Source organism: Petromyzon marinus, chromosome 11, assembly GCF_048934315.1.
Source record: "Petromyzon marinus isolate PM22_M1 ecotype Great Lakes invasive population chromosome 11, UKy_Petmar_22M1.pri1.0, whole genome shotgun sequence".
Lineage (NCBI taxonomy): Eukaryota > Metazoa > Chordata > Hyperoartia > Petromyzontiformes > Petromyzontidae > Petromyzon > Petromyzon marinus.
This window is the reverse complement of record NC_133677.1, coordinates 23,982,699-23,991,785: the sequence shown is the minus strand read 5'-3', so window position 1 is coordinate 23,991,785 and position 9,087 is coordinate 23,982,699. Positions and strand designations below refer to the sequence as shown.

At 46.2% G+C, this 9,087-nt stretch overlaps 1 long non-coding RNA gene across 1 annotated transcript; it reads left to right on the top strand.

Annotated features, from left to right (window-relative positions):
• The first annotated feature begins 4,450 nt into the window (after positions 1 to 4,450).
• Positions 4,451 to 8,101, top strand: LOC142924301 (uncharacterized). The gene is made up of 4 exons (XR_012941492.1): positions 4,451 to 5,031; positions 6,100 to 6,340; positions 6,943 to 7,078; positions 7,473 to 8,101. It is a non-coding gene; the product is annotated as an uncharacterized LOC142924301 (long non-coding RNA).
• The last annotated feature ends 986 nt before the right edge of the window (positions 8,102 to 9,087 follow it).

The window sequence follows — 9,087 nt, the reverse complement described above, 5'->3', positions numbered from 1 at the left end:
TGGGCAGGCGTGAGGGCGAGCCAGGTTCAACTTTGTTGAACGCTGAGCGCAGAGTGAATGGGGTTTATACTCTTTGGTTCTATTGGGTAAAGTCACGTAGGTGAAAATAAAATAACAATTTTCACCTACGTGACTTTACCCAATAGAACCAAAGAGTATGGATCCTAGCAGCCACGAAAGCTTTAAATCTAGAATTGAATGGGGTTTGCTTCACTTAGCACGCGACTTGGACACTTCGGTGTGCAAAGTGTTGTCTGGTTGTGCCGTGTAAAGGAGGAGGACATTCAGTAAATGTCGTTGGTTTGTTAATGGGAGTGTGTGGCGCGGTAATGGACTGGGTACGACTTACAACACAAGTTCTGCTCACATTGCACGCTAAGGGTTAGCACGGCGATTACTACGTGTGCATTTATTAGTTATTGTTTATGTTAAAAGTAGTATTGATTGTTAAGACAATAATGTTTAGTATTTGTAGGTGAATCATTTCAATATTGTACAGTATAGCATTGTCCTGCTGTGTGGCTCTCACGTGGCGAGCATCAGTGCAGCAATATTCAGTACGTGGTTGTAATGTACTTCTATAGCCCCCTGCCACCAGTGCAACAGTATTCAGTACGTGGTTGTAATGCACTTCTATAGCCCCCTGCCACAAGTGCAGCAATATTCAGTACATGGTTGTAATGCACTTCTATAGCCCCCTGCCACCGGTGCAGCAATATTCAGTACATGGTTGTAATGTACTTCTATAGCCCCCTGCCACCAGTGCAGCAATATTCAGTACATGGTTGTAATGCGCTTCTATAGCCCCCTGCCACAAGTGCAGCAATATTCAGTACGTGGTTGTAATGTACTTCTATAGCCCCCTGCCACCAGTGCAGCAATATTCAGTACGTGGTTGTAATGAACTTCTATAGCCCCCTGCCACCGGTGCAGCAATATTCAGTACGTGGTTGTAATGCACTTCTATAGCCCCCTGCCACCAGTGCAGCAATATTCAGTACGTGGTTGTAATGTACTTCTATAGCCCCCTGCCATCAGTGCAGAAATATTCAGTATGTGGTTGTAATGCACTTCTATAGCCCCCTGCCACCAGTGCAGCAATATTCAGTACATTGTTGTAATCCACTTCTATAGCCCCCTGCCACCAGTGCAGCCATATTCAGTACGTGGTTGTAATGCACTTCTATAGCCCCCTGCCACCAGTGCAGCAATATTCAGTACGTGGTTGTAATGTACTTCTATAGCCCCCTGCCATCAGTGCAGAAATATTCAGTATGTGGTTGTAATGCACTTTTATAGCCCCCTGCCACCAGTGCAGCAATATTCAGTACATGGTTGTAATGTACTTCTATAGCCCCCTGCCACCAGTGCAGCAATATTCAGTACGTGGTTGTAATGCACTTCTATAGCCCCCTGCCATCAGTGCAGCAATATTCAGTGCATGGTTGTAATGCACTTCTATAGCCCCCTGCCATCAGTACAGCAATATTCAGTACATGGTTGTAATGTACTTCTATAGCCCCCTGCCACCAGTGCAGCAGTATTCAGTACGTGGTTGTAATGCACTTCTATAGCCCCCTGCCATCAGTGCAGCAATATTCAGTACGTGGTTGTAATGTACTTCTATAGCCCCCTGCCACAAGTGCAGCAATATTCAGTACATGGTTGTAATGCACTTCTATAGCCCCCTGCCACCGGTGCAGCAATATTCAGTACGTGGTTGTAATGCACTTCTATAGCCCCCTGCCATCAGTGCAGCAATATTCAGTACGTGGTTGTAATGTACTTCTATAGCCCCCTGCCACAAGTGCAGCAATATTCAGTACATGGTTGTAATGCACTTCTATAGCCCCCTGCCACCGGTGCAGCAATATTCAGCACATGGTTGTAATGTACTTCTATAGCCCCCTGCCACCAGTGCAGCAATATTCAGTAACATGGTTGTAATGCACTTCTATAGCCCCCTGCCACAAGTGCAGCAATATTCAGTACGTGGTTGTAATGTACTTCTATAGCCCCCTGCCACCAGTGCAGCAATATTCAGTACGTGGTTGTAATGAACTTCTATAGCCCCCTGCCACCGGTGCAGCAATATTCAGTACGTGGTTGTAATGCACTTCTATAGCCCCCTGCCACCAGTGCAGCAATATTCAGTACGTGGTTGTAATGTACTTCTATAGCCCCCTGCCATCAGTGCAGAAATATTCAGTATGTGGTTGTAATGCACTTCTATAGCCCCCTGCCACCAGTGCAGCAATATTCAGTACATTGTTGTAATCCACTTCTATAGCCCCCTGCCACCAGTGCAGCCATATTCAGTACGTGGTTGTAATGCACTTCTATAGCCCCCTGCCACAAGTGCAGCAATATTCAGTACATGGTTGTAATGTACTTCTGTAGCCCCCTGCCACCAGTGCAGCAATATTCAGTACGTGGTTGTAATGCACTTCTATAGCCCCCTGCCATCAGTGCAGCAATATTCAGTGCATGGTTGTAATGCACTTCTATAGCCCCCTGCCACAAGTGCAGCAATATTCAGTGCATGGTTGTAATGCACTTCTATAGCCCCCTGCCACAAGTGCAGCAATATTCAGTACGTGGTTGTAATGTACTTCTATAGCCCCCTGCCACCAGTGCAGCAATATTCAGTACGTGGTTGTAATGAACTTCTATAGCCCCCTGCCACCGGTGCAGCAATATTCAGTACGTGGTTGTAATGCACTTCTATAGCCCCCTGCCACCAGTGCAGCAATATTCAGTACGTGGTTGTAATGTACTTCTATAGCCCCCTGCCATCAGTGCAGAAATATTCAGTATGTGGTTGTAATGCACTTCTATAGCCCCCTGCCACCAGTGCAGCAATATTCAGTACATTGTTGTAATCCACTTCTATAGCCCCCTGCCACCAGTGCAGCCATATTCAGTACGTGGTTGTAATGCACTTTTATAGCCCCCTGCCACCAGTGCAGCAATATTCAGTACATGGTTGTAATGTACTTCTGTAGCCCCCTGCCACCAGTGCAGCAATATTCAGTACGTGGTTGTAATGCACTTCTATAGCCCCCTGTCATCAGTGCAGCAATATTCAGTGCATGGTTGTAATGCACTTCTATAGCCCCCTGCCACAAGTGCAGCAATATTCAGTACGTGGTTGTAATGTACTTCTATAGCCCCCTGCCACCAGTGCAGCAATATTCAGTACGTGGTTGTAATGAACTTCTATAGCCCCCTGCCACCGGTGCAGCAATATTCAGTACGTGGTTGTAATGCACTTCTATAGCCCCCTGCCACCAGTGCAGCAATATTCAGTACGTGGTTGTAATGTACTTCTATAGCCCCCTGCCACCAGTGCAGCAATATTCAGTACATTGTTGTAATCCACTTCTATAGCCCCCTGCCACCAGTGCAGCCATATTCAGTATGTGGTTGTAATGCACTTTTATAGCCCCCTGCCACCAGTGCAGCAATATTCAGTACATGGTTGTAATGTACTTCTGTAGCCCCCTGCCACCAGTGCAGCAATATTCAGTACGTGGTTGTAATGCACTTCTATAGCCCCCTGCCATCAATGCAGCAATATTCAGTGCATGGTTGTAATGCACTTCTATAGCCCCCTGCCACCAGTGCAGCAATATTCAGTACGTGGTTGTAATGCACTTCTATAGCTCCCTGCCACCAGTTCAGCAATATTCAGTACGTGGTTGTAATGTACTTCTATAGCCCCCTGCCACCAGTGCAGCAATATTCAGTACGTGGTTGTAATGTACTTCTATAGCCCCCTGCCACCAGTGCAGCAATATTCAGTACGTGGTTGTAATGCACTTCTATAGCCCCCTGCCACCAGTTCAGCAGTATTCAGTACGTGGTTGTAATGCACTTCTATAGCACCCTGACATTGTGCAGCAATGTTCAGTACATTGTTGTAATGCACTTCTATAGCCCCCTGCCATCACCAAATTCACACTGACCAGCGTGGTGAAGTACGGTAAATAACCCCTCCCCCTGGGAGCTGCATAGCATGGGACAGCTGTCAGCCAGCAATGGATTGAAAAAGGAGCTGTACTCTGCACACGTTGTTATTCAGGGTAGGGTAAGGAACTTGGAGGTTCGGTATGCATAATGTGCTCGGAAAGTATTGTATTCTGTATGTGTGTTGAATCTCTTTCGCACCGTACCAAGCCCACCGTGCTCTTCGGAGGTGCGATAATATATAAATATAAGTAGTCATACTACTGTAATACCACTATTAATATGTAGCATTCATTTTATTAGTAGTACTGTAATTTGTTGATATGCAGGTGTACATGCCAAACGTTAACCAATGTTAAATGTTAAGCCTTCTCTTTTGAATACAGTGTGTTTTAAACATGGAGTTGTCTCCAGCTAATTCTTAAATGTATATCATTCATAATGTAGTAGTAGGCAGGTAGAGCATTTATGACACTTCAATTGTACATAGAGCTTGCAGGTGTGATGAAGGAAAGCATGGGAAAGGCTGGAATTTTTGTTGAAAAAAGGACAACAGCCACAGTAGCTTAAGAGACCTAACGCTGAAGCTGCTAACGCGAAGTGGTCGACGCTGGCCCATGCGTTGTGACGTCGGACCCACTTTCCGCACACAGCAGCTCCTCATGGTGCCCCCCATACCAGGACCAGTGGTGACCTGGTAGCCACAGCGATTCCTCTCCCTGGCCCCATCCGGTTCGGGCATCCCAAATCGTACAAAATGAACTGCAACGGTGGTGAGACAAACAGCCCTTCGGGCGACAGCACGGTGACGGACACAAGCCCTCGCGGCAGCCAGGGCAGCTCGCTGCTCCGGACCGGAAGCGGGGGCTAGCACAGCCCTGTGGTGTGCGGAGAGCAGTGCTGCTCGTAGGCGAGCGGTGCGCTGGACGCCTACATCGAGGACTTTGAGCAGAGCGGAATCTGTGCGTCACCGCTACCCAGGATACGTGCAGAGCACAGCACCGCGCAGCATGGCGGAGCGGAGACGCGCGGAGGAGAGGAGGATGCACAGTGTGGATGAGGGTGGGTTGCGCCTCTCGCCACGCGAGGAATCGCTCCGTGGTGCTTGCACTCGAGTGGCTATCGAGTGTGCAGGCGGTGCAATGGTATCGAAGCTATAGTAATAGGTTTTTACCCTTTTATCTGGCACAAACACTGACACCTTTATACAAGGGATCATGTTTGCAATAACCACAACACAAGTAGTCAAAATGCAAACAAAAAAGACAACTGATAATATGCACTGTCCTTGAATTTGATTGGTCCACACCCGAGACGGCTTTTCTGAGATCCCAGTCTCCACTGGTGTTGGACCAGAAGACGCCAAAAGGCGTCTTCTTATTCTTAGCGTCTTCTTGTTTGCATTTTGACTACTTGCGTTGTGGTTATCGCAAACATGATCCCTTGTATAAAAGTGTCAGTTTTTGTGCCAGATAAAAGGGTAAAAACCTATTACTATATCTTGTTACTGGCAAAGGAGGTCTCATAAGGTATCGAAGCTAGTTGACTGGATGGGGGATAATTGGAGAGGAGAACCCCATTTTTCTTGCTTGTACTGGGTGCTTGTCAATTATGCTATGCTATCATGAATGTAATGTAATTCCCCTAGAAAAAAAACCCTTAATAAGGTCTAAAGATACATTTTCGTGAGAGTCCCACACTGGGATGCTTGGCAAATTCCATTAATGAGTTCATTTTATGTCAGAGAAAACTATCCACAGTAAGCACACGCATATGAGAGGATAGCATAGGTCTGAACAGATAGGTCGGTGCATGCATTTCTTTCTCCTGTCATCTTCCAGCAACTTCACTGATTATCGAGTTTGTAAAGTTTGTGAAATCTAAGTGATCCTCCAACCTTTGTGTCAAAATTTGCAGATCCTAGACTGGACACATCTGAAGTTTAAACAATAACAGCTCATGCACTGATTTATCCCATATTCTCACAAACTCCACAAACGGATAACATCATTAGTTACTGATGGTGCAAAGTAAGGCAACATTGCAGGATTGCCGTTCAGGGGTCAAGGAATCTAGGGGAGAGCAAATTCATTGTGTACCAGTAAAATGTCTGTGGGTCTTACATTGCAGGTGGCATGCTGCTTGTGGAGGACCTCATCTCGGGCACGTGCAGCCTCACTGCTGCGCTGCAGCGGTCGTGGCTCATAGCCCGACGGTCAGTCTAACCACGGACCAGCTCCTAGCGGCGCCAGTTGACGGTTCCTCCAAGTCCTTGCTCCGCTCGCCTGGCGCCCACCGAGACCTCACAGTGTCGCACAGAGGCAAGCGGTCATCTCTCGGGGTCACCGCGCACAGCTTCGGCGCATCATTGGTGAGGGGCAATAAGCCAACTAAACGGTTGAGCTCAACAGCGAGAAGCAACAAGGCCGTGATGCCATTAAATTTGTCGGCAAAGCCCGAAAATTATTTCTTTTCTAACCAGACGAATGTTTTGTTGTACTTATGGAGCAGTGAAGCAACTAGGCGTGAGCACTTGCCGAACGGCGGCTGTGCGACAAGTACCTATCTCAGGTGGTTGACAAGCCAAAAGGATAAGCTGGATGTGTCGGGGATCACGAGCATTCCTGAGCTCAGGTACCCGGCCTGGCTGCGTGACTGCGATGTGGACTCCCAGACCAGCAGCCACGAGACGGATACCAGCACAAAGAGAGCAGGTACCGCTCAGAGCCCGCAAAGCAGACCAAAGTACCCAGAGTGGCTCAAAGTTTTGGATATCTCCGGCCTTACGAATGTAGCCAACGAGGAGCCCGTGTCAGAGGACAATAGATCCCTAGGTGTGTGTCTATATATAGTCTGTATATAGCAGATGACATTTCATATGTTTTCAGGTACATATTCAGTCTTTTCTCACAGAGACGGCTGAGCGGCCACCCATGTGGTTGTGACGTGCGATGCGTGATTCTTGATGCACAGCCTCATTGGAGGAGCTGCTGAGCAGGGCGCACATGGAGTTGGACTCCCCCGGCTTGGAGGCCCCCTCCCCGGGCAGCTTCAACACGGACGTCTTTCTAGGGGCTGATCGTCCCTGGGAAAACCCCTCCACGCCATTGTGAATTTATCTTTATATCCACACTCACGCACAGCATAGAGGCTGCACCGCCTCTAAGTATGATGTCAGATTTTGAATGTTATAAGCTAAGCAGGTAAGCCTGGTTATTACTTGGATGGGAGACTGTTTTGAAATAGCATATATTATAGATTTTGGCTGCTAGGTAACCAGGAGTTAGTAATACGGCAATGGAATCTTGAATCTATATCCGGAGTTTTGCATTTTACTCCCTCTGTTTTCACCGGGTTCTCCGTTTTCCTCTCACATACCACTCGCTGATGAAATTTGCAAAATATCACTGCCAAACCCTCCTGAGACTTGGTGAGATTTTTCTGGCTTCCACCTTGATAATAAGTCAACCAAGTAATTTTCTCTCAATCGTGTCTCTTCTCAGGGCCGTGTACCACCTGTCGCGTCTGAAAGAGCTGGTTGACACCATCAAGGAGAACAAGGATGGCTGACTACCCGTGATGTAGAAAGCCCGAAAGCATTTTATGGCGGTGGTCGAGGTTTCTACTCAGAAGGATACGTTCGCTTGGTCCTGCTAATTCATGGTTGTTAAACATCAATGGTACTTCAGGTGCTGTGGTGTGAATCGCAATTACTTGTGAACTTGTGGGGCCCATGGGGCACAGTAATTGCCCTGTTAATGGAAGTGCCACAACAAAGTATTGGAAAAATGTGATAAAGTTCGTTCAGGGTTGGAGTTATTGAATGGTTGCAGCAGTATTTTGCACAGCAAATCCATACAGACTCAAATGTCACTTGAAATAGAACGGATATGTGAACAATATTGTGAGCACAACTAAACTAATTTTGGTTTTAGCCATTTTGGAAGGAGACTACTTTATTGGGAACATACATGCTAGTATTTGTGTAGTTATAAACATTTGGGAAATCACTGTAAAAGTACATTTGCTTATTTAGATTGCACTATACCTGTATTGTAAAATTTCAGAACCTTTTATGTAATTTGTAATCAATAAACCAAAGTTGCATATTGTATGCAACCCATGACTTGGATTGTTTTTATCATGTCTTGTTTAGCATGGTTGGTTATTTACAGTGTGAAAGAAATTCAACATACATTAAATATTTTCTGATATTTGAATGTTTATATTGTACATGTATATTTATTTTACAATAAATCTGAGACAAAGGCTTATACACATGGAATTGAAAATATTCAGCTATGATTTGTATTTCTCAAGTATTTTAAGAAAAGTCAGCGAGTCTCGTGACATGTCTTCACATTTGGGAGTGATGATTGTGATGAATATACAGGCATTAACCTGCTTACATTCCTAGAGTATGTAAGGTGAATTTGGGCATTCTGGGTGATTGGGTTTTAGGCCAAACACAGGCAGATGGTGGGGGATAGATGTTTTCAAGCATCTATTAATTATTCATCGGCATGTACTATCTTACTATGATGTAAAGTTAAAAAACATGGTTCATGAAGGGAATGGAATAAAAACTCAACTGTGCACAAGTATGGAGGAATTAATACTTGGAATTCAATGCAAAGATCTGGCCATATGGCGTTTATTGGGCACCAGGGTTGCCAAACAACACGTGAAAGATGTGTATCAGGCACAGCCTCTGCATTATGAAAAAAATATCACTTCCTGAAGAAGTGCATTTTGCTTCTCCTGTCTTAGGTCACCATCAAAATAAATTAGAGCAAATGTGACTCGACTGACACAGGCAGCATTTATACTTGTGAAGTGTTCTCCTTCCGACGTGTGGTGTGTGTCGCACACACTGTCGGAGACGAGGTAGTTGCAGGAGACATCGTCTCTTTATTATCTTGTTCACACCAACTCCGGCCTCACTCTCTCGACCACGTTGCCATAGAGCCCGGCCTAGACACGACCCTGTCCGTGTTGCACCGACGGCGTCGACCGAGAAGGCCAACGACTGTCTGGCCACGCAATGATTGGGCGAATGCGGTGGCAACGACAGCGACGTCGAGACGAGTCCACTCCCAGAACCGGCAGCCCGGAGCT